The sequence below is a fragment of the Megascapheus bottae genome, chromosome 11 (assembly GCF_031878675.1).
Source record: "Megascapheus bottae isolate mThoBot1 chromosome 11, mThoBot2.hap1, whole genome shotgun sequence".
NCBI lineage: Eukaryota > Metazoa > Chordata > Mammalia > Rodentia > Geomyidae > Megascapheus > Megascapheus bottae.
The window spans coordinates 47,199,737-47,226,597 of record NC_143519.1 but is presented as its reverse complement, the minus strand read 5'-3'; the positions used below and the strand labels follow the sequence as shown (position 1 = coordinate 47,226,597).

Below are 26,861 nucleotides of genomic sequence, written 5' to 3'. Positions count from 1 at the left end.
GTTCTGGGGCTTGAACTCAGGGCCTAAGCACTGTCCTTGGGCTTTCCTCAAGGTTACAGCTCTACCACTTGAGCCACAGCATTACTTCCTTCTTTTTCTGTATATTTCATACCAAGGGATTGAGCCCAGGGCTTCATGCTAACTGCTAGGTAAGCACTCTACCACTAGGTCACACTCTCAGCCCTAAGGACTTATTTTTAAATCTAGCTTTTATATAATTTTATGTTGAACAGTTGCATGAAAATTTTATATAAGGAGTTTTTAGAAATATGCTCTATCATCTTAAATGTTATGTTTCTGTCAACCCTTCATACACAATAAAAACCATGAGAGGAAACATTTCTAAATATACAGGAATAATGAAGTTCATAGTAGTTCCTTAGTTGTACTAAGGAAGAATAAGTCCTACAGCCCCCCCCCAAACAAAAGGAATCTCTTGTAATGAAAAGATGCATATTATATAGTCATATTTCTCAAAGAGAAGGCTATATTGATGGTATAAGAACATTTTTCTAAGTAAAGGACTTAAATACCTTTTTATCAATATAGTAGCCTCTTTACAGTTCTGGTATGTTTTTTTGTTGTTTTTGTTTTGCCAGTACTGGGGCTTGAACTCAGAGCCTGAGCACTGTCCTGGGGCTTTCTCAAGGCTAGTGCTCTACTACTTGAGCCACAGCACCATTTCTGGCTTTTTCTATGCATATGGTACAGAGGAATCAAACCTGGGTCATTGTGCATGCTAGGCAAGCACTCTACCACTAGGCCAAACTCCTGGCCTGCTATGTTTGGTTTTAATAGTTGAATTAGCTTAATTAAATGGCTCCACATTTCTGAATTAAGTGGCAATTTCAGTGTTTAACTTCCCGTGTCTTTTAAGTTCTGATGTCTTTGTAACCAAGTTCTTGGGTGTGTGTGTGTGTTCATGTGTGTCTGTTTATAGATGTAAAAGTAAATCAAGCCAAATATTGGTAGCTTGATTCCTAGCTACTCAGGAAACTGAGATATGGAGGATTGAAGTTCAAAGCCAGCCTGTGCAAACAAAATTACCAAAGAAAAGGCTAGGCTAGATGCATGGCTTAACTGGTAGAGCACCTATACTCTCCCCAAAGTAAGCCATGCTGATTGTAGAAATTTGAAGCAATGCAAAAAAAGGATAAAGCAAAATTTGAAATAATTCACTTTCCTCATTGTTTTATCTAAAAACAACTCCTAGCACTTAACATGTTCCATATTTCCTATTTTGCTGTAAATACTTTTATTTTAAAATTAGTACTATGAAATGATTGTTTTCTTACAGCAATGAATATTCTTTAAAACACAATTACAAACCCTCAGCCTGATTTTAATTTTGTTCTAAAATCTAAGTAACAGTGTTTGTATATAGAGATTCCCTTCTTGAATACTTGTTTGTTAAATACATCATTTGAAATATGTAAAAATTAATGTTAATAAATTCTTTAATAAAAAAATAACCAAAGCAAAAGAGGAGGGAGGTGTGGCTCCAGTGATATAGACAGCCAGCAAGTATGAAGTCCTAAGTTCAAATGTCAGTCCCATCAGGAAAAAAAATAGTTAAATGAGATGGGCAGAGTGATTCACACCTGTAATCCCAACACTGGAGAAGATGAGGCAGGGAGGAGAGTTTGAGACTACACAGAGTCTATCTCAAACCAAATGATTAAATGAATAACACATCATCAATAAATAATATTTTCTTTTTATTTATTTATTGGGTGTTGGCACTAGGACTTGACCTTAAAGCCTTGGTGCCATCCCTGGGATCAAGGCAAGAGCTCTACCACTTGTGCCACCACTTTACTTCCAGCTTGGAAAAACAAAAAAACAAAAAAAAACACAATTACTAAGCCGGGCACAGTGGCTCACGCCTGTAATCCTAGCTACCCAGGAGGCTAAGATCTGAGGATCAAGGTTCAAAGCCAGCCCAGGTACAAAAGGACCTGAGAGGGCCCGGGAGTTTGGCCTAGCGGTTAAAGTGCTTGCCTAGCATGCACCAAGACCCGGGTTCGATTCCTCGGTATCCCACATACACAACCAAGCCGGAAGTGGCAGAGACGAGACACAACCAAACCGGAAAAGTGGCAGAGACAAGACTGCGACGGCGACAGAGAGCGAAAGAAGCGAGCTGAGCTGAAGTGAACAGAGCCCAACCGAGTGGTGGCCAGAGCGAGCGGGGCCGGAGCGAGCAGGACCGGAGCGTGCGGGAGTGAGCCGAGCCAGAGCCAGCGAGGCCGGAGCGAGCGGGGCCAGAGCGAGAAGGGGCCAGAGTGAGCAGAGCCAGGAGCAAGCGAGAGCTGGCCGGGCCGGAGCGAGCGGGGCCAGAGCAAGCCAGGAGCAGGGCCGGGCCGGAGCGAGCGGGCCCAGAGCAAGCCAGGAGCAGGGCCGGGCCGGAGCGAGCGGGGCCAAGAGCAAGCTGGAGCGAGCGGGGCCGGAGCGAGCGGGGCCAGAAAGAGAAAGGGGCCAAAAAAAAAAAAAAAAAAAAAAAAAGGACCTGAGACTCTTATCTCCAGTTAACCTCTAGAAAATGGGAAATGGGTCTTGGCTTAAGGGTAGGGTGGTAGGTAGCCTTGAGCTAAAGAGCTCAGGGACAATGCTCAGGCCCAGGGGTAGGACAGTAAAGCTCAAAAGCTTAAGGGATAGTGCCCAGGCTGAGTTTAAGTCCTATGACCCACCAAACACACACATTCACACAGGAGCTAGACTTGGTGGAACATACCTGTAATTCCTGCTACTGGGGAGGCAGAGACAGAAGGATTATGAATTTGAAACCAGCCTAAGCAAAATTAGTAATACTCTAAAACAAAATACAAACTAAAGGACCTGATGGTTTAGGAGGCCCTTGGTTCAATCCCCTGTACTGCCAAAAGTAAAAAGATTAAAAATATAATTACTAGCTGGGTGTGGTGGCTAACGCCTGTAATCTAGCTATTCAGAAGGCTGAGATCTGAGACTCATGATTCAAAGCCACCCTGGGCATAAAAGTCCATGAGACTCCAATTAATCACCAGAAAAAGCCAGAAGTAGCACTGTGGCTCAAGGGGTAGGGTGGTAGTCTTGAACTGAAGAGCTCAGGGACAGTTCCCAGGCCCACAGTTCAAGTCCCACAACCAACAAAAAGAAACAAAAAACAACCGTAGTTACTGATCCTAAGTATCTGGCACATTAACAAACATTCAATAAACATAAAGTCATTTAGTGTTAGGTCTTAAAAGCTATCTGTGCCTGGTTTAGTCTGCATCAAACAAGTAGTTTTCTGGCTCTCTGCAAACATGCTGGTATTAGAAATTTATTTCTTCAAAAATTAGCTTATTTCCTTTGTTTGCAGTTCGGATGAATTGTTTTGTTTGTGCTTTGCATTACTCACAGTATGTCCCAAGAAGTACCAAGATTAGCCTCCATTCCTCGGTGTGAGCCTTGCAGCAATGTATGAAAGCAGTTCTCCTCTTCCCTCCCCTGAGTCTTGGTTATGAGTCTTCCCCTCATAACTTTTGTTTTGCACAGTATTTTAAAAATCAAACTCAGGGTAACTCTTTCATCATAGCATTTCTTTTACAGTTTTACTATTTTTATGTTACAAAAAATTTTGTCATAACTAGAAATTTAATGTTCTATTTAACTTCAGTCTTTATCCTTTGTTGACTACATCTTTTAAAAATTACTAACTTTTACTTTATGAGATTCTAGTATTTACTGTCACTGGTTTTACTTTCAAAGAATTAAAAAGTTAAAACATAACCGGTTTGTTGGTTTTCGGTGTTAAGGATAATACCCAGGGCCTTGTACATGGTAGACACAGCCTCTAAAATTGAACTTTTAAACTAGTCCTATTTAGCATTGTTTTCTTGCATAGCAAGTGAATCTGATAGAGTACTAGGCCTCTAGATTTTGTAAAAAGTTAAAAAGAAAAAAAAAAAGAACATAATTTCCCTCCCTATTACATTGAAGTAACTATCATAGTAAACTAGTTACTGAAGTTTTATGTTCAAACTTTTAAAATCATTCCACCAAAAAGACACACCCCATGATCACTCATTTAAATTGAAGTTGCCATATTAACTGATTCATTTGGTCCCAACCAAATGAAAGATTCATTTGGCCAACTGGTTCAGGTCAGCTGCAGGTTCTAACACAAGCTCATTAGCAGATTGCTAAGTGAAAAATAAACTAAAAAGAAATGTGGCTTTTTGGGGGGAGGTGGGGAGAGGGAAATGGGGACATGAGAAGGGGTATCAATGTGTGTGAAGTAATGCTCCTATCTGGCGAATAAAACTGTAACTCCTCCATTAATTATAATAAAAAAGATAAAAGAAAGAAATGTGACTTTTTTAAACACTGAAAATATATATAATAATCTTTTTTATAATTGTGGATCTTGGTTATCTGTCCAGCAATATGACATTTTTTTCTGATGGTAAAAGTTTTAGTGTGCTTTTTAAAAGAGCACTATTTATTCAATACATGTGTACCAAGGTAATGGTGTTTGCTTCAACAGTTTGATGGGCTAGTACATACCATCACACCAAAAAGGTTGATTTTTTTCATCAATATTTTCCCATATTTTGCAAACTGTTGTGGCTGCATAATATTCCAAATTGTCAGTCTACTTTATATCTTTCAATCTTTTTTTTTTTTTTTTGGCCAGTCTTGGGCTTGGGCTAGGGCTTGGGCTCAGGGCCTGAGCAGTGTCCTTGGGTTTTCTCAAAGCTAGAGCTCTACCACTTGAGCCACAGCACCACTTCTGGCTTTTTTTTCTATGTATGTGGTACTGAGGAATTGAACCCAGGTCTTCATGCATGCTATGCAAGCACTCAATCTTGTTTTTCTACATTGAAACATACATTTTTATTATTAGGATTTTAAAAGAACATTCATAAATACATAAGTATGTATTTCTTCTTTTGAATTATTTACATTGCAGTCTTTACATTTCTAAGACTATATCCTATCAGTTAAAGAAATAGAGTGCAAACCAAATGTGGTATAGCATGGGTCTGTAAACATAAAATGCATGATAAGGCAGGAGAGATAGCAAGTTTGAGACTAACCTAGGCTACATAGCGAGGCTACGTAGTAAGACTTTGTCTCAAAACAACATAAAGAGAGAGGTGTCCCATTTTTTTTTATATCTGATAACACTGACGGATTACTTTGCAAAAGGATTTTTGCCCTGTCTGAACTCACTTCATCCCCTTGGCGGAAGGAAAAACAAGTGGCTGAAATTTAAGTGTTTTAATACTTTCATATGTGTAGTAGGGGAAGATACCAAACTAGTGTATTTCAAAATGCATTTGTGTGTGTGTGTGTGCTTGTCTTGGAGCTTGAACCTCAGGGCTTGGGTGCTACCTGAGCATTTGTGCTCAAGGCTTTCATTCTACCACTTGACCTATAGCTCCACTTCTAACTTGTTGGTAGTTAACTGGAGATAAGTCTCACAGGCATGAGCCAACCGCATCCAACACAAAATGCATTTTTAAGTGCTAAAGATATGATTTGAGTGGTAGAGAAAGTCCTTGCCGAGCAAACTGGAAGCCCTGAGTTCAAACTTCAATGCTATCAAAATCTATTTTTAAATGTTATGTAATGGGAGAGAACAAAGGAATGATGACATTGTTCAAGATGAATTCAAGAATTACTTGATTTATGGAATTATAACCCCTTTGTATAATTCCTTTATAATATCAAAAATTAAATTATATATGCAGTGCAATGATTTCCTCATTTGAATCAGCTCTCAGGTATTTCAGAAACAAAACCCTTAAGGTAATGATAAATATGAAAAGGAATTATCCAAAAATTAGATTTTTAAAACCAACTCCAGAAACTTCCTTTTTTTCCTCCCACCCACTAGTCTGCCTAATAAATTTGATCTAGACTGCGTTGATTCTGCTATTGTATAAAAAGCTTCTATAATTTGAACTTTTTAATTTATTTTTCAGTAACCACAGTTGTAGCACGCTTCCTTCTTTGAAATTAGGACTTACTTTGAAAATAAGCAAAAATAATAATTGAAAAGAGATCTAACAAAATGGCTATTTAAAAATACATAATACCGTTTTAGGCTTAAAAGCAAAAGTCAAAGGTATGCTGTAAAATGGCATTGTTTATAATTGGAAAGGAAATGATGACGAATGAGAGATGGATTTTTAAATACTTTCATAAGATGTGATTTGACCGTTCCCCTCCTCTTGGCAACAACTGTGTATATCTAGATGGTCCAAAAGGACTGCTTGGAAGAACTACATCCATACATGAAAAAAGTTATATTTTTGTTAATGATTTTATAGTCTTCTTGAAAACAAAATGATATATGACAATAGATATCATTAGAATGTTTTTACTTAACCACATATTTTCAAAGGATTTGAAATACCCTTTTAGATTGAATAGTATAAAATAACGTTGTTTTGCTGCCCTAGCCATCTCCATGAATGTGAACACAAGATTTACTTGAGCTTTAAAGAGCTTAGCTTATTTATTGGGTCCTCAACCAAAGTGAGTTTGCTCTCTAGTGGATGATTGGCAATGTCTGAGGACAGGCTTTTTTTTTTTTTGCCAGTCCTGGGCTTGAGCTCAGAGCGTGAGCACTGTCCTTGGACTCTCTCAAGGCTAGAACTCTACCACTTGAACCTCAGCACCACTTCCGGCTTTTTCTATATATGTGGTACCAAGGAATCAAACCTGGGTCTTCGTGCATGCTAGGCAAGCACTTTAACCACTAGGCCAAATTCCCAGCCCTGAGGACAGGCTTTTATTGCCATTGCTTTGTAGGGTAAAAATGTCACTGGCATTTAGTAGAAAAATGAGATGTTCAGTAAATGAAGTATACATCCTTAAAATGCATGAAGCAACCCTCACAATGAAGAATTCTTCAATCTAAAGCGGAGAAACCATGTCTTAGCCTAAGATATTACTTGTTCCAAAATAGAGCTGTAATAATCTTCTACTTTGGCAAAATGTTTGACTCCAATAAAGCAAAAGTTTCCTCATAAGGAAAGTAAAGATCTCCTGTGTTTCTAAGCCAGGCGCAGTGGCTCACGCCTGTAATCCTAGCTATTCAGGAGGTTGTGATCTGAGAATCAAAGGGACCCTAAAGACCATGAGATTCTTATCTCCAATTAACCACTAGAAAACCGGAAGTGGCCCTGTGGCTCTGGGTAGGGCTGTAGCCTTGAGCTGAAGAGCTCAGGAACAATGCCCAGGCCCAGGGGTAGGGTGGTAGCCTTGAGCTGAAGAGCTCAGGGACAGCCCCCAGGCCCAGAGTTCAAGCCTGGAGACTAAAAAAAAAGGAGAGAAAAAAGTCTACTGTGTTTAACTATACCTAGTGCAATTTTTGTCATATGGTATAGTCAACATAGTATCTGTAAAGCCATTGTATTATCACTAAAAGTATCAGACATGTCAAAACTAGATATGCAAATGATTTTAGGTAAATACTAATACACAATTGAAGACTGCAGGGTTTTTTTGTTTTTGTTTTTGTTTTTTTGCTAATTTCCCTTGTTAAACAACTTATCTTTTATGTAATAGCTGCACTAAAGTTTTTGTCTTCCATATACATTCTTACATATTTCATCCATGCTTCAGGCCAACTTATTCATGCTTAAAATTTCAAAGTGATAGCTTAAATACTGTGGAATCTATATAGGATGCTCACAAATTTAGAGACTCATGCATCTTTAGAATGAGAACTGGTAGAAAGCACATGGATGATAGCCTCTTTTTTGGACTGGTTACCTTTACAGAAGTTGTTGTGGCTTGTGCATGTAGCAATCATAGTTTGGGGCTTTTTTTCTCCCCTCTACTTTAATGGCCCCCTGATGATTTTATTGACGCACTTCAGGGAGGCTGATTCAGTGCTTATACCATGCCTTCATTAAGGATATTTAATATGTATCACAGATAGCCAACATAGAAGAGATGGAGAAGGAAGCAAAGACAGGAGTAATTGAAGGCATTGTGATTTCACCTTCAAGGAATTTATAGTTTAGTTGAAGAGATGTAATTTATGTAGTTTGATGAACCTCATGTATTAAGTGAGTAGGGTTAGGAAAGCAACTTTCTTTGATTGGAGCTTATAACTTCTAAAATGTAAATCTAACACGAATAACAGTCTAAGTCTTAGAGTATACATTAAATGTTCACATTTATTTTTGATCCTTGTAATAGGCATACATTAACAATTATGTAAGGTATCTTCCCAAACATACATAGGTAATACCAATTAAATGAAGTGATTAAAAATGTTAGAGTTGTGAAATTTTATTAGATAATGTCATTATGGATGAGAAATGTTCTGTCTCTAGCACTGGCCTGGCCAGTGGGAATAAATGTATAGGGAAGATTTACAGAAGACTACTGGCCATTCACCAGAATTTAATGTCTCTAATGTGTCTAATATCTAATATTCTCTTGGTACTCTTCAAACCACACTTTACTTAACTAAGGACTTTCCTTGACTGTCAGCATATCATGTCTTTTTTTCCCCCCCACAAAGTAGCACAATTCTTAGCATATAGGTGTTTTTTTTTCTCCTACCCCCCCCTTTTTTTTTGAATTGAAGAAATACAACTTGGATGTGGAGGCATAAAAACAAACAATACAAAAGCAAGTTTTAGGGTCCAGGATCGTGGTCTACTGGAGTGCTTACCTAGCATGCCTGAATCCCTGGGTTCTATTCCTTAGAACCACATACAGAGAAAAAGCCAGAAGTGGTGCTGTGACTCAAGTGGTAGAGCACTGGTCTTGAGGAAAGCCCAATCACAGCGCTCAGGCCCCAAATCCAAGCCCCATGGAAGACATTTGGACTGGCACCAAAAAAAAAAAAAAAGAAAGCAGCCAGGAGTTTGGCCTAGTGGTCGGGTGCTTGCCTAGCATGCACAAAGACCCAGGTTCAGTTCCTCAGTACCACATGCATAGAAAAAAGCCAGAAGTGGTGCTGAGGCCCAAGTGGTAGAGCTCTAGCCTTGAGAAAGTCTAAGGACAATGCTCAGGCCCAGGACTGGCAAATAAATAAATAAATAAATAAATAAATAAATAAATAAATGACAATCAAAATACATTAAAATTATATTTCTTACCAGACATCATGGTTCATGCCTGTAACTCTTAACTCACTGAGACTAAGACCTGGATCAAAATTCAAGGCCAGCCTAGGCAGAAAATTTTGTTCAACAGGCTCTACCTCCAAAATAGCCAGCAAGGTCGCAAATGTGATTCAGGTGCTAGAGCAAGTCTGAGGCACTGAGTTCAAACTCCAGTTACCAACAAAGAAAAGGGCAGGGAAGAGCAAGAGAAAGAAAAAAAATAGTTTTATAGCTATTGGATATGAGAGTTTCCTTAAAAATACTCCACTAAATATTTACAAATAATTAAATCACATTATTCACTTAGCATATAACACTATAATTAACATGTCACTGGTTAAAGAATTAATCCACCATGTTCTTTTTTTCCTCACCATGTTCTTTTTACATAATATATACTTCCTAATCTAAAATTTTTCTTCAGTGTCTTACTCTTTTTTTTTTTTTTTTTTTTTTGTGCCAGTCCTGGGCTTGAGCTCAGGGCTTGAGCACTGTCCTTGGGCTTTCTCAAGGCTAGAGCTCTACCACTTGAGCCTCAGCACCATTTCGGGCTTTTTTTTCTATGTATGTGGTGCCAAGGAATCAAACCTGGGTCTTCGTGCATGCTAGGCAAGCACTTTAACCACTAGGCCAAACTCCTGGCCCCTTCAGTGTCTTACTCTTATTTCTTTAAATCAAATTTCTATAGAATTTGAATCTTTTAGAATTAGCAGCTGAATTCAGAAAAATACCTAGGTTCAGAGAATCTGAGAATTAATACCTTCTAGCAAAATAGAATTATCTGTTGTGATTAAGTCTCAAGACCAAGTCTTGAGAGCCAATATTACATAATTTATTATTTTATCACTTAAAAGAATTTTGAGGAAGGGGTATTATAGCTGAAAATGGTAGAATGCTAGCCTTGAGCAAAAGGAGTTCAGGGACAGTGCCCAGGCCTTGAGTGCAAGCCCTATGACCAACCAAAAAATAATGAATTGTTTATTTAGCTGAGCCCTGGTGGCTCATGCATGTAATCCTAGTTACCCAGGAGTCTGAGATCTGAGGGTTGAGGTCTGAAAGCCAGCCAGAGCAGGAAAATCCAAGAGACCCCAATTAACTACCAGAAAATGAAGTGGTACTGTGACTGAATGTTAGAGTGTTAATCTAGAGCAAAAGAGCCTCAGCGGCAGGGCTTAGGCAGTGACAGACAATAAGTACATAAATAATAAAAATTAGTCATTAGACTATAGAAAAAAGAATATGAAAAAATGCATATCAGAGTCAGGCCCCAGTGGCTCATGTCTGTAATTCAGCTGTTCAAGAGGCTGAGATTTGAGGATTGTGGTTCAAGCCAGAAATGTGTCAATAAATACTTCAATAAACTACTCAAGAAAAAAGAAAACCTGGAGCTGTGGCTTAAGTGGAGGAGAGCTTTACCCTAGAGCAAAAGAAGCTCAGGGTCAGTGCCAGAGGTCCTGAATACTTATATAGTTTTATGAGAGACATTTATACATTTTAAGAGTCACATAACTACCTAATTAATGTTGAAGTCACCTGAATAAAGAATATAGATTTCTTTGAATTACTAGAAAAACTAGGTAATGTATACATTAATAATAACTAATAATGAAGTGAATTTGAGGGTCAGTTTTTTCTTTTGTTTTGCCAGTCCTGGGGCTTGAACTCAGTGCCTGGGCACTATACCTGAGCTCTATAACTTGAGCCACAGGGCCATTAATAGCTTTATCTGTTTATGTGGTACTGAGGAATCGAACCTAGGGCTTCATGAATGCTAGGCAAGTACTCTTACCCCTAAGCTACATTCCCAGCCCAGTTCCTTTTTTTTAAAAAAAAATTTATTGTAAAGATGATGTACAGAGGGGTTATAGTTACATAGGTCAGGTAATGAGTACATTTTACCTCTTTGGGGGGAGTGGGATTGTGGGGCTTGAATCTGGACGTAGGCATTGTCCCTGAGCTCTTCAGCTCAAGGCTATGGCCCTACCCCTGGAGTCACAGTGCCACTTCCAGAGGAGGTTTAATTTTTTTAAGCTCTCTATATATTTTTTAAGCTCTAAGACCTCATCTGATGCATGGCTCATAAAGATCTCCCATCTTTGGGCTTTCTATTTATCTTGCTAGCTATGTTCTTTGCCGTGCAGAAACTGTCCAGTTTGATGCAATCTCATTTATCCAGTCTCTGATTTGTTGTGATTCTAGATCTTTACTTAGGAAAATTTGACCCATGCCTAGGAGCCCTAGGGTTTCCCTAATCCTTCCTGTAATATTTTCATGGTATCTGGCATTACATTGAGATCGGTTTGGAATGGATTCTGGCACAGGGTGATATGTAAGGTATTCTGCACTGTTTGACCCCATATATGTAATTTTTAAAAACCATGGTAGAAAGTTTCAAACAGTTACAAAAGTAGGAAGATAGTCTAATGAACCCTTTTGTTCTTATCACCATGCACTCGCATTTAACATTAGGTGAATTACACCTATCACAACAGCCCTTACCCATATTAAAACAAATCTAGGCCACATAAAAATCATCCACATTTGTAATCCCAGCTAAGCAGAAGGCAGAAATCAGGAAAAGTTAGAAGTTAGAAGCTAATCCTGACAAAACCTCGGCAAGATCTCATCTCAACCAATGAGCTAGATATGATGTGCATCCATTTCATCCCATTACAGGATAGGTATAAATGGGAAGACAAGTTCTAGACAAAAACATGAGATGATACCCAAAGACTAAAGCAGAAAAGGGTGGTGACATGGTTCAAGTGTGAGAGTACCTATTATATAGCAAGTACAAGGCCCCAAGTTCAAATCCTAATACTACAAAATAATAATAATCCCAACCATCTTGTCATTTCACCTTAAATTCTCAAATACAGTTCTCTCACAAGTAAAAATATATACAGACACTACTTTGTTATCACAGTATGGAGAATTAATTGATTCCCATGGGGTTTCAACTGAAAATGCATGGTAACTCCCCCCCCCCCCCCCCCCCCCGCAGTTCTGGGCTTGAGCTCAGAGCCTGAGCATTGTCCTTGGACTTTCTCAAGGCTGGAGCTCTACCACTTGAGCCTCAGCACTAGTTCTGGCTTTCTTCTATGTATGTGGTACCTTGGAATTGAACCTGGGTCTTCATGCATGCTAGGCAAGCACTCTACCACTAGGCCAAACTACCGGCACATAGTGACTTTTTAACATTTAAAAAATACACAAAACATTCCAGAATGGCTGCATCTTTTTAACTTCCAGGCAACAGTATTTAATGATCACAGTTTTACCACCAGCGCTTGTAATGCCAGTCTTTTATTATAACCATCTTAGTGGGTTTGAGGTAGTATCTCCTAATGACTAAATGATGCTGAATGTATTGAATGTTTTTATTGGTCAGTGTACTCCCAAATTAAATGATGTAATTGAATATTGCTTTTGTTTGTGATTTTTAAAGGGTTATATAAGTGTATTCAGTGTTGTATTTACAAGTATGATTTATCATTTCACATAAATTTTAGTATATTAAATTTATAAGAATAATTAGTAATTGGGAAGTGTTGCCATCTGGTAGTTTAAATCTCTGAAAAGGAAAAAGAATCTATTAAATTTATAACCGCACAGTATTTTGAAATCTAAGTGTAGGGTTCTTCAGTATCTGACAGAGCAGGGGACAAGGGTAGTAATCTAGGAACTCCAAGGGAACCAAAATTTGAAGATGAGTCCTTCATGTTAAAGGTGTAATACTTGTATATAACCTACTACATCCACTACATCCTCTGTATACTTTATACCATCTCTATATGACATGTAAGACCTAATGAAATGTATCTATTTTATTCTGTTATTTAAAGAATAATAAGGAAAAATTCCTGTTCTGATATACTTTGTGGCTGAATATTTTTGATCTGCAGTTGGTTCAAGTCACCAACAAATTAAATAAAAACTTAAAAGCTAACTTTAAGGACTATCAGAGGGCTGAGATCTGAAGATCATGGTTCAAAGTCAGCCCAGGCACAATAAGACCTGAGATTCTTATCATCAGTTAACCTCTAGAAAACAGGAAATGGGGCTTGTCTCAAGGGTAGGCCGCAGCTTTGAGCTGAAGAGCTCAGGAACAGCACCAGACTGAGTTCAAGCCCCATGACCCATAAAGTAATAATAAAAGTAAAAATAAGGACTAACCTTGAATCTGTTTATTATGATTAATAGAAGTTACATTATATTTGCCAGATGGTGCATTTCTTCACAAACATTTATACCCCTTCTCATGCTTTTGTCCCCATTTCCCTCCCCCTCCCCCTCTCCTCACCTTGTTTTCCCTCCTTCCCTATCCTATTTCAAATAAACAAACATATATACAATGTACCAGATAATAAGGTAAGATACTGTAATAATATGAAATAACCAAGGGACAACAAAAAGATGAGAAATAACATAGTACATTAAGAACAGCAATTACACATTATATGGCTCTTGTTTCCATATCCTGGAGGTCCTTTCATTTAGCCTCATCCTATATGGCCTATTTATCTAGGTTTTGAACTATTGTAATCCTCTGCTAGGAGAGTCTAAGCTGTGTACTAATTATTACAAATGAGGGAAACCATTGAGCCTATGTTCCTTTGAGCCTGGCTTACTTCACTTAATATGATTTTTTCCAAGTCTTTCCATTTCCTTACAAATGGGGTGATGTCGTTCTTTCTGATGGCAGCATAGAATTCCGTTGTGTATAAATACCACATCTTGTTGATCCAATCATCAACTGAAGGGCATCTGGGTTGGTTCTATTTCTTTACTATGCTAACCTTGAATCTTGAACTTCCATTAGTCAAATATTAATTTGTAAAAAATTGAAGCAGCTGGGCATGGTGGCTCATACCTGTAATCCTAGCTACTCAGGAGGCTGAGATCTGAGGATCAAGGTTCAAAGCCAGCCCTGGCACAAAAGTACCTGAGACTCTTATCTCCATTTAACCTCTAGAAAATGCAAACTGGGGCTTGGTCAAGGATAGAGCAGTATCCTTGAGCTGAAGAACCCAGGGACAGTGTTCAGGCCAAGTTCAAGTCTCATGATTAAAAAAAAAAAAAAAAAAAGAGTTGAGGGGCTGGGGTTTGGCCTAGTGGTAGAGAGCTTGCCTAGCATGCAAGAAGACCCGGGTTCTATTCCTTGGTACGATATACATAGAAAAAAAAAATGGAAGTGGTGCTGTGGCTCAAGTGGTAGAGCTCTAGCTTTGAGAAAACCAAAGGACAGTTCTCAGGCCCAGAGTACAAGGCAAAAAATAAAAAAATAAAAAAGTTGAAGCAAACTTGTAAATGGTATTTTTCTGCATAAAACCAGCTGTGGCACAAAAAGTATCCTGCAGAGGCTTCAACTCGTTTGCAAATGGCTTAATATTTAATCATGAAATTCTTTCTATTAGGACAAATCTTATATGCTGCTTCTTTCTTCAGTAGATCTTTTTTTTTTTTAATTTTATTGTAATGTGTAGAGGGGTTACAGTTAGCCAGATACTTCTCTCACATTGATACCCTTCTTGTTTTTTCCCCATTTCCCTTCCCTCTTTTGCAATAGATCTTTTAAATTATTTTCCTTAGACATTTTTGGCTTTTAAAACAACTGAATGATGAAAGTCATTTTAAAAAAGAGCTGTACAATTATTGTTTTAAAAATGCTACTTTCACTACTGCCATCATCCACATTTTAAAAATGGACCTATTACTTTTGCTTGAACTTGGACTTGTCTAGACCTTGGCATTTTCATTTTTTAGAGAGATTAGATTACACTGGAGGCAAGGCAGAAGGAGGAAGCTATCGTTCCTAACTTGAGGCTCCAGTAGTATAATTATAACCTCGTGTTCGCTGCTGTTTCACTTGGGAAATTTTTCTTTCCTATTCATTTTCACCTTGACCATGGCAGGCTGCTCCTTTCACAATCCCTTTCACGCTGAAGTGGCCTGAATAGCCTGGTTTGTTGACCTCAATTGTCTGGAGGTTGTAAGATCAACAAGCACTCCACACTTCACCTCTTGTTCCTCCAATCAAGATCTTCCTGGCCAGGAGTTTAGCCTAGTGGTAGAATGCTCGCCTAGCATGCACGAAGACCTGGGTTCAATTCCTTGTAGAGCTCTAACCTTGAGAAAGTCCAAGAACAGTGCTCAGCCCCTGAGCTCAAGCCTAGGACTGACCATTTCTTTTTCTCTTTAGTTTTCATTTGAGCAAACTCAAGTTCTTGAAAAGGTAGAAAAGATACTTTAATTGTAGCTCTCTTTGGTTCCCTTCTTGGAAATTACCTGCTTTGCCTTTATATTATAAATATTTTGTGCTAGATTTTTTCTTCTGTATAACTATGGTTTCTAAGCATTTAGGCTTAAAATAATGTAATAGTCTGAAGCATTTCCCACTAATGACTAGTGCTAACAATTATTCTAGTTTTAAAGTATGCATATATGTAAAATTTCATGTTTATTTCACTGACTTGTGTTTAATATTTTTAGTGATATTGATGCATTGATCATTTCCATTTGTCTTTCTGCTCTTGGTGTGCAGAGCTTTCTGAATAATTTATAATACTAAGTAAATTGATAATCATAAATTGATAAATTGATAGTCATTGGTATTTTATATTTTAATTAAAGTAATGAATGAAACATGATTATATTCAAGTCAGAATTCTTGAGTATTCCAGAAATTTTCATCTAAGAGCACATGAGGCCATGACTGTTTGGGGTACCACTGAGGGACAGTATTGCTAGTCACAGGTTGATGCAAATTGTCTGTGCAAGCTGAATAGTACTGAAAAGCACAGGCAGAATAAAACAATCGTATTCTTCATAGGCAGACAGTGTCTTCTTAAACAGGAGAATGTGCTATCACTTTAGAATAATGAATTGATTGAACAAATATTACAACGAACAGAATTTTTTTTTTTTTTGGTCAGTTCTGTGCTAGAGCTCAGGGCGTGAGCACTGTCTTAGGGTTTTCTCAAGGCTAGAGAGCTACCACTTGAGCCACAGCATGACTTCTGGCTTTTTTCTATGTATGTGGTACCGAGGAATTGAACCCAGGTCTTCATACATGCTAGGCAAGCACTCTACCACTAGGCCAAACTCCCAGCTAAGCTTTTTGGTTTTTTCCTTCTTCAGGGTAATTGTCAGTGTTTCAGAGTTGTGTGTGGGAAGTAATCTCTGTTCAACTAACTATGTAGAAGTAAAAATGTTAGGAAACAAACATTTTTTCTGAGTAAGTTTTAGTAGATTCACTTCCTGGTTATATGTAAAGTGCTTGCTACTGTATATTTTTGAAACATTATAGGGCTGTAGTATAATCTGGCATATTCTGGTACATTGTTCATTCATCCTTCTAGGACATTTTTCAGGCACTGTCACCAGAGTTCCTTTTTCAGTTTAAAAGGAGCAAATGCACCTCATTTCCAGAATGTCTGCGTAGCCACACATACAATAAATAAATCTTTCTTAACACTGCAAGAAGTAAGTGTTATTATGGCTGATTGTTTTTACCCTCAAAGATCACGATATAATTGGAGAGTCACATACACTCTTGCTACAAAATTGATGTCATTTATGTAGAATGGTCTTATAATTTGCTGTGTAAATTGAAGTACTTTGTCCAATAAAAGGAAACACTGGTCATACCAATAGTGATGTAGCAGACACAAATGAAAATTGTTGAGGACAAGCATGTGTAGGGTCATTAGTGGTTATATATGCCAGACATTGGGTAGAAATTCTGAGGAAAGAATGAATAGGGTGGCTTGATTTGTTACATAGGCTTAGAACTGACTTACCAACTACAAGAAAGTCCTTTCGATGAAGGGAATTTGTAATGAATATGGCTAAAATAGAAATTTGGGTAATGAGAGAGTCGATATTGAACTTGAGTTGGAATAGTGAGCTATGTGATCTTAAAACTGATTTTGCCATCATCTGCAAAGTTTTAAAAGTCATCATTTCTGTCTTCCAGGGCTATGTGGTGATTAACTGTGTGCTTTATACAAGGTGTTGCAAAGCATTTACAGGTTATCAGTGTTCATGAGCTGTCTAGAACACAGTGACAAAACCTTCCAGTTGCTGAGTGTGCTTGGTATTGTGTGGAATGGGATGGGCTGAGATTGATGGCAGACAGTCAGAGAGTTAGAGAGACCGACTCTAAACTTTTACTCCTCAATGCCAGGGAAGACCAGGAGAACTCAGGAGAAGGAAAGCAAGAAAGATAATCTACTTTTAAACACACCTGTGTATGTATGTGTGTGCATTATGCATGTGTATGCCAATATTAGAACTAGAACAGCAGGCCTTATTCTACTTGCTTACCTTGCTCAACTTGAGCCATGCTTCTAGCTAAACAAACCAATTTTGAGGAATGTCAGGATGGATACATGATTTCCATGCCAGGCTGCAGTGGCTCGCACCTATAATTCTAGCTACTCAGAAAGCTGAGATCTGAGGATTGCAGTTCGTAGTTAGCCCAGGCAAGAAAGTCTGTGAGACTTTTATCTCCACTAAAGTAGAAAAAGAGCTGGAAGTGGAGCTGTGACTCAAATGGTAGAGCTGCTAGCCTTGAGCAAAAGAAGCTCAGGACAGCACCCAGATTCTAATTCAAGCATCAGGACCAGCACAAAACCAGAAAAGAGAAACAGAAAACAAAGCAAAGAAAGAAAGGAAGAAAGAAAGAAAAAAAGAAAGAAAGAAAGAAAGAAAGAAAGAGGGGGGAGGAGTTGATCAACAAGATGTGGTATTTATACACAATGGAATTCTATGCTGCTGTCAGAAAGAACATCGCCCCATTTGTAAGGAAATGGAAAGACTTAGAAAAAATCACATTAAGTGAAGTAAGCCAGACTCAAAGGAACATAGGCCCAATAATCTCCCTCATTTGTCATAATCAGTAGAAACCTTGGGCTCTCCTAGCAGAGATTTACTATAGAACAAAATCTAGAGACATAGGCCAAATAGCATGACACTAAATGTAAGGACCTCCAGGATAAAGAAACAAAAGCCATGTAATGAGTGATTATTGTTCTTAATGTACTATTATCGTTCATCTCTTTTGTCATCCCTTGGTTATCTCATATTGTTACAATATTTCACCTTGTTATCTGATATATTTTATATGTGCTTAATTGGTTATTTGCGATTGGATTGGAAAGGGGAGAAATCAAGATGAGCGGGGGGGAGTGGGGAGGGACCATGTCATGAGAAAGGGTATCAATGTTTGTGAAGTTATGTATCTTCTATCTGGTGAATATAATGTAACCCTTCTATTAATCACAATAAAAAAATGAAAAAAAAAGCATGAGGGGGAAGAAGGGAGGGAGGGAAAGAGGGAGGAAAGCAGGCAGGCAAGACAGGATGGACATTTTCTGAGAGCAGCATCATTAGGCAGTTTTGTCATGCATGAAAATCAGTACACTTTGTATGAACCTACACACCTAATATATGGTGTATATGTACAGATGTCTGTATTTTCTCCCTAGGAGATATATATGCACACATACACACATATACATGTAGCCTATTATTCCAAGAGGCATGATATGACACACAACATACGAGATGAAATAAGCTGGGTGCCAGTGGCTCACTCCTGTAATTCTAGCTACTCAGGAAGCTGAAATCTGAGGATCACGTTTCAGAGCCATCCCCGACAGAGACTATTATCTCCAATTAACTCAAAATTTACCAGAAGTGACCCTGTGGCTCAAGTGGTAGAGCACTATCCTTGAACACAAAGAAGCTCAGGGATAGCACCCAGGCCCTGAATTCAAGCCCCACAATAACAAGTATCCTCTAAAGCAATGATGAAAGCTGTGTTACTGTAAATACACATAAATGAGTAAAGGTCATTTACACTCACTATCAAGTGCCATATATATATGTACTATTCATAGTTATAGGTGTTGTACTTGTTTGTGACTGGCAGCACAGTAGGTTGGTTTGCACCTGCCTCACTGCAGACTTTGTGTAATAAATTGTGTTACACTGTTATACTACAGTGATATGGCTATGATGTCACTATTTAAAATTTTGGCTTTATCTTATGGAAGTGTCTTGGTATATGTGGTCCATAAACTATTATGCAGGGCATGAAAAAAGGGGGAGGTTTAGTATTTGTACCATAGCTTAGTAATGGAAAAAGATCATTTTTACCATGCTTTACTTTATGAAAAGGGAAAATAAAGATCCTTAAAGATCTTGTTCTAAATGACTGTTAAAGACCAGCAGTAGATTGGGAGCGTAGCCTAGTGGTAGAATGTTTGCTTAGTATGCACGAAGCCCTGGGTTCAATTCCTTAGTATCACATACTCAGAAAAAACCAGAAGTGGTGCTGTGGCTCAGGTGGCAGAGTGCTGGCCTTGAGCAAAAAAATGTTCAAGGACAGGCCTAGCTTGCAAAAAAAAAAAATATTACTAATAATAAACCAGCATTAATATTATAGTATTAGCATAAAATAAAAAGGACATGCTTTAGACATTATTATGGATAATAAAAGTAATAATACACAAGGGACATATAAACATTCTGAAATGTTCAAGTCAACCAAGTCCTTTTTTTTTTTTTTTTTTTTTTTTTTTTTTGCCAATTGTGGGACTTGAACTCTGGACCTGGGCATGGGACTTGAACTGGGCCTGGGTGCTATCCCTGAGCTCTTCAGCTCAAGGCTACCACCCTAGCCCTTGAGCCACAAAACCACTTAGGGTTTTCTGGTGATTAATTGGAGATAAGAGTCTCCGAGACTTTTTTTTTTTTGGGGGGGGGGTTTGGGGCTTGAACTTGGCCTGGGCCATGTCCCTGAGTTTTTCAACTCAAGGCTACCACCCTACCCTTGAGCTAAGCCCCACTTCCTGTTTTCTAGAGATTAGTTGGAGAGAACCTTTTGTGCCCAGCCTGGCTTTGAACCTTGATCCTTAGAGCTTAGCCTCCTGAGTAGCTAGGATTACTGGCTTGAGCCATTGGCACCCCTGGCTAATCAAGTTATTATCAGCACACATAACTAAGTCACTTTGATATCCCCCAACAATAATTAGATCATTTTATTGATAACTATTTTACACCTCTCCCTGCTTCCTTCCCTTTTTCTCCCTCCTCCCCCTCCTTCCCCTCCCTTCTATTGACTCAGTATTATTATATAAGTGCCAGGTATACCTAGCCATATTGCACTGTTCCCTGAATTTTTTTTTTATTTTTATTTTGCCAGACCTGGGGCTTGAACTCAGGTTTTGGGCACTGTCCTTGAGCTTTCTCAAGGCTAGCACTCTAGTCAGAGCACCACTTCCTTCTTTTTCCATGTATATGGTACCAAGGATTTGAACCCAGGGCTTCGTGCATACTAGGAAAGCAATCTACCACTAGGCTATACTCCCGGTCCACATATTTCAATTTTTTGAAAGATACAACACTTTAGCCAGGTGCGGCAGCTCACACCTGTAATCCTAGCTACTCAGGAAGCTGAAATCTGAGGATTGAGGTTCAAAGCCAGCCCAGGCACTAAAGACTGAGACTGTTATCTCCAGTTAACTACTAGAAAACTGGAAGTGGTGCTGTGGCTCAAGGGTTAGGGCAGTAGCCTTGAAGAGCTCAGAAACAGTGCCCAAGCCCAGAGTTCACTGACAAAGAAAAAAAAAAAAAAAGGATAATAACACTACCATAGGACGAATGATTTACTAAACAAGTGGAAGTCATTTTCACATCAGTATATTATGTCTGGCAAATGAGTAAACAAATGAACTTCAGCGATTTACTTATTCTCTACTCCTTCCAGATAATTGAATGCTTTCTAGCAAATCCAATCAAAGTACTTTGTGTTTTGATCATTTTGTATTTTCTATTGCATTCAGTCCTAGGAACATAAGATACCTCATCTCAGTCTTGTGAGGTATCAGCTAAAAGTAGAATAGTCCCAAACATTCCAGATCTCCTCCGTTAGAGATATAGCATGTGGTAAAATGCACAAAATATAAAATTTAAGTGTGACTCATTAAAAACTTTCATTTGGTGATTTTTTTGTTTTTATTGTTCAGTAATATTAAATATATTCTTCTTAATAGTCTGCTACCATCATCTCCAGGACTTCTTTCATCCTGCAAAACTGAAACTTTAGATCCATTAAGCAATGACTCCTCATCATTCTCTCCCCCTAGCCCTTGACATCCTGAGAAGTTCCATGGCTCAGAGAAATGTAGGTGTGATTTCGGTTTATGTGTAGCAAATTAGGGAGTATTGTCTTCAAATTTGTGTGGTTCCTTAAGAGAAAAGCAAGCCCTTCTGAAGTAGCTATTTGGGAAAGACAAGAATTAAATGTTAGAATAATCTAAACATTCTAAAGGGTAGGTATGTGTTTGCTTGCACCTGCATTGAAATATGTTGGAACAAGCCCCAGTGTATAAAAGAAAAACCTGGATTTTTATTGTGTTTTTGTCACCAACTACCAGAGCCTGCCTTTCCTAGTCATTTTCTAATTGTGACTTGAATGAATTCTGAAACTCCTTCAGCTCTAAATGTTATTTTCTATTGAATGATGAGAAAGATTATAAAAGGCACAGAATGTAAAGGAGTCTTGGGTATCTGATAATAGCATAGAACATGTAGAAAACAGAAAATCTGAGAATAGACACTCATGACAAAGGGTTAGACACCTTCAAAGGGTGCAAGGCTTGTGCAAGCCTCCAAAAATGGCACAAAGCCAAGATAGTTTTAAGTAGAAACATCCAGAAGATTTGTCCTGTGTCATACTGAGATTTATCAGTGCAGTTATATGACAGATAGTAAAGATACTGCCTAGTTGACAAGAACAAGTGTCCTGAATGAAGCTGTTTTCCCTGTAGTGAGCCATAAAACCTACCATTTATCTTTAGAACAAAGGTTTCCCTAGTTATAAATCCAGTGTCTCAGAGTGGGTGCTTTGGTTTCATTCAAATTCAACAGTATGTATAGAAACAAGAACATCTGCTTTTATTCTTTATTTTTATTCTTTTTGAAAGGAATATCCTGTGGTCAAGTGATTTGTTTTTTGTTGTTGTTTTCTTTTTTTGTGATTCTGGAGTTTGAACTCAGGGCCTTGAACTCACTAGGCAGATGCTCTACCACTTGAGCTATGTCACCAACCCTTTTTGCTTTTTTACTTTTTCAATATGGTCTTATGTTTATGCCCCCACACACACAAAAACATGTCTGTGTCTGTGTAATAGTTGTGATATTCACTAACTAATAAGTTTTGAACTATATACTGTGATTCTAAAATGTACTTATAGCATGATACAGAAATGGTAGTTCATGCCTTTAATAATAGCTATTCAGGAGATCTAGAGGATCATGGTCGCAGGCCTGAGCAAACAGTCCACATACTCCCATCTCAGTCAGTAAAAATTGAGCACAATGCAAGGTGCCTATCATCACAACTATGTTCATCAATTGAGGAACATGATCCAGGCCAGCCTGGAAGAAAAAGCAAGCTCTTAACCAAAGCTTTCTTTGTTTCTTCTTTCATAAGAGAATAATCAGTCTACACAGAAAGCAAAGTCTAGTTTTCTGTTATTCATTTATCTTTATAGCTCACTAGCTCATTTGTGCTATTTTTAATGTTTATTAAATTAACAGTTAAATAAAAGAGAGGTTCATATAATTCAGGAAAAAAATGAATATTTCTTTGGAACATATTTCTAGATGCTCACATTCCAAATAAAATGTAAAAAAGTCCTTCCTTCCTTCTTTCTTTCCTTCCTTCCTTCCCTCCCTACCTCTCTCCCTCCCTCTCATTTCTCTTCCTTCCTTTCTTCCTTCCTTCCTTCCTCTACCTCCCTTTCTTCCTTCCTCCCTCCCTCTTCTCTTCCTTTCCTCCCTCCTTCCTTTCCTTTCTTCCTTTCCCTGTCCTTCCTTCCTTCCTTCTTTCCTTCCCTCCCTACCTTTCTACTTCCCTCCCTCTCTTTTTTTTTTTTTTTAACCAGTCCTGGGCTTAAGCTCAGGATCAGAGGACTGTCCTTGAATTTTTCCCAAGGCTAGAACTCTACCACTTGAGCCTCAGCACCACTTCTGGCTTTTCCTAAGTATATGGTACCAAGGAATCGAACCCGGGTCTTCATGCATGCTAGGCAAGCACTCTACCACAAGGCCAAACTCCCCGCCCTCCTCCCTCTCTTTTTGACACCAGTACTGGGACTTGAATTCAGGGCCTGGGGACTCTTGGTTTGCTTTTTTACTCAAGGCTGACACTTTCCAACTTGAGCCACATCTATCTATACTTACAGCTTCTTCTGGGTTAATTGAAGATAAAAGCCTTATGAACTTTCCTGACAGGTTGGCTTCAAATCCTGATCCTCAGATCTCAGCCTTCTGAGTAGCTAGGATTATAAGTGTGACCCCAGCCGCTGGCTTCACATAATATCTTACTATGCAGGCTGGTATAACCTTAAATTTTTTTCATTCATAGCCCTTGTTTAAAACTTTCAATCTTCTTGTTTTCAACAACCTCCCAACTGCTGAGATTACCATGCCTAGTTCTGATATTTGTTTTTATAACTGACTCTTAGTCCATGGAGTATGAGTAAATTTATAGCCATGAATTCATATGTACTTTGCTATAGATTAAGACCTACTTTCTTCACTGATGTAATTGCTGCCTCATTCCAGTGGGGAATAGGAATACTTTTTTTTTAGCTTTTCCAGTTCTCTATTGAAATACTTGTCCAACCTTTTGAAGACCTAGTTTAAGGATTTCATCCAGGGGCCAGGAGTTTGGCCTAGTGGTTAAAGTGCTTGCCTAGCATGCATGAAGACCCGGGTTCGATTCCTCGGTACCACATACATAGAAAAAAGCCGGAAGTGGTGCTGAGGCTCAAGTGGTAGAGCTCTAGCCTTGAGAAAGTCCAAGGACAGTGCTCAGGCCCTGAGCTCAAGCCCAGGACTGGCAAAAAAAAAAAAAAAAAAAAAGGATTTCATCCAGCATGATTATTTGTGCTACCCCTTTCAAGCATAAACCATCTTGTGGTATTCAGTAGACTCACATGTCTGTATATATACACAATCATAGTGCAAAGGATCCCTCTTATACTGTTGCATCAGAGGTACAATACCACCTCACTCCTAATTTGTTCCTGGTACCTTGCTACCACCAAGTGCAGTTTATCATATGGCTATAGTTTATCATTTAAAGAGTATTACAAGTGGAATCATATAGTAAGAAACCTTTGGGGATTGGCTATTTTGTTTTTAACTCCGCATAATTCCCTTGGGATGGAAAAGTTGAGGGCTTTTTAAAAGTCATTTGCAAAGGTCTAGCACCTTTCCCACTTGACTTTACTGGTAATTGTAACTTCTCAAAGAAAGCAAATATGCTTCTGCTGATCCTTTTCCCTCAGGAAAGAGAAAACCCCAGTCCTCCTCACCATTCTCCTAGACTCTCAAAGGAAACGCAAGAATTCTTTTTCTAATCAGCATGCTGGTCCCTTGATAGAAAACAGTCATAGTTCTTCTTAAAGGGCATTGTCTATCGCTGTAATTGTCTTTTATTTCCAGAAATGTTCCCAGTCACTTCTATCTTCCTTTTCTCCTTTCTATCCCCTCATTTTTTCCATCCTGACCAATTTAAAATAACACATTCTGTGGAAAAGCTTTTAACCTGAAATTTACATGCATTGAGGACATTGCAGGAAATCATCATGGCAGTTCTATTGTACTTAAAATGTTTTGCCTCAAAAATAATTATTAAATATACACTTCATTGTACGAATGAAGTAGTTATCTCTTAGCAATTTTCTTACATATTAAGAGCTCCGGGGCCAGGAGTTTGGCCTAGTGGTAGAGTGCTTGCCTAGCATGCGTGAAGACCCAGGTTCGATTCCTTGGTACCACATACATAGAAAAAAGCCGGAAGTGGTGCTGTGGCTCAGGTGGTAATGTATAGAGGGGTTACAGTTATATTTACTAGATAGTAAGTGCACACGCACACATTGATACCCCTTCTCATGTTACAATCCTATTCTTAGGGTCTCATTTAACCTATTTACCTCCTGAAGACCCTGTACCTTCTCCAAGTACAGTACTTTGGGGAGTTAGGTCTTCAGTATAATGATTTAGGAGAATCTAAGCATTACTGTTTTATAGCCGGTTATTTTTCACTTAAATTTGTTGTAAACAAGTTTCCATATCAAATACATCAGCATCTTATGTCATTTAACAACTCCATAGATTTACTGCTTTTGCATTTCCATATCAGTAGACGTCAAGGATAATAAAAAAATAAGCTTTGGTGTCTGCTTTAAGAATTTAAAGACTTGAATCTCTTTTCACTTGTTATGTTTAGAGTATATGTGTTTGTGTGTGTGTGTGTGTGAGTGTGTGTGTGTGTGTGTGTAGTTTGGGGGGGGGAGGGTAAGGGGTCAGAGACTAGAACTTGAACTTAGTATCTGATGCTTTTGATCATTAACTGATGCTCTGCTGCCTGAGCCTGAGCCACACCTCCAACACCTAGATGTTATCATTTGAATAAAAGCCTATTTGGGATTAATTTTAAGAAATGATAGGTTAATACAATTCTTAAATTATAATTCTTAAATTATATTTTTCTGGTTACCCATTTGTGACTGAAGGGATATAGTTTCATGGGCATTAACAACTGACAGACTTCATATAGTAGTTTGTAACCATTAAAAGATTAGATTCCATACAAATTCAGAATATGATTTGCATTAGTATTCATTAATGATAATGAGAATTAAAATTTGCTGGTATTGCACAGATGTTTCTTTTCTTCTTTGAGAAATCATGATTATTTACTATAGGAAAATTAGTAAAGTGGTACTTCTCAATTTAATGATTCTTCTAGATTATTATTTGAAGTTTTAAAATGGGACCCAAAGTTTCTGTAAACTTATCACCTGTCTGAAATGGTTAGAGCCCGAGGTATTTCAAATTTTGAAGTTCTGTATATACTGGAATATTTGCACAGAATTTATTTGTTGAGCATCCTTAATCCAAAAATCAGAATCCTAAAATGTACTCCATAAAGTTTTGGATTTTTAGATTTGGTACGTTCAACCTTTACTTCCTGAAAGCAGAGTGATTTCATCACTTCAGTTTCTACATTAAGTCCTTTGATATTATATTTTACCTTGAAGGCATAAATCTCTTACTAATACATTGAGAAAGAATTTGGAAGTTTATGTACTATTAGGAGTTCTAATGAAGAATCCACTTCTGCTCCATTTGATGGAGCAGAACTGGTTTTGCATTCTGAGCCGGTTATGCATGTGCATTTTCAAGAGATGCTTTGTAGATTTCACTATCTTTAAAGTGGTGATGGTAAGGAGTGACCTTCCCGTGATGATGGTGGAGATTGTAAAATCAGTGACTAGCATATTGATGCCGGTCATAGGTATCTGTGTGTTCATAATGGGAGCTGGTATACTAAAGCTTTTCTGGGATTTTTAGGGAGAAAAAAAAGGGTGTAGTGGCAGTAACTGAAGAGGAGAGTTAGGGTAACCTGGGACTTGGCATAAGTCACATTTGTGCAGCAGTAGTCTCTGTTCTTTGTGTATAAAGAAAGTTAAGTTACATTGCCTCCTCCCAAGACTCAGATCTGGAGCAGACCCAACTTTTTTCTTAACAGGGACTCAAAGCTACAGAAAAACATGCTTGCCTTTCTATGACTTGTGGGAAATGAATGCATATTGTTATTTTAAAAATAATGCCAAGTTAATTGTGGCAGATAAACATTTTAAAGAGAACATTTTGAGAAATAATGCTTGGGGC

At 38.2% G+C, this 26,861-nt stretch overlaps 1 protein-coding gene across 1 annotated transcript in view; it reads left to right on the top strand.

Annotated features, from left to right (window-relative positions):
* Ubl3 (ubiquitin like 3) overlaps positions 1–26,861 on the top strand; it is a 61,477-nt gene that overhangs the window by 20,475 nt on the left and 14,141 nt on the right. The window lies entirely within an intron of this gene.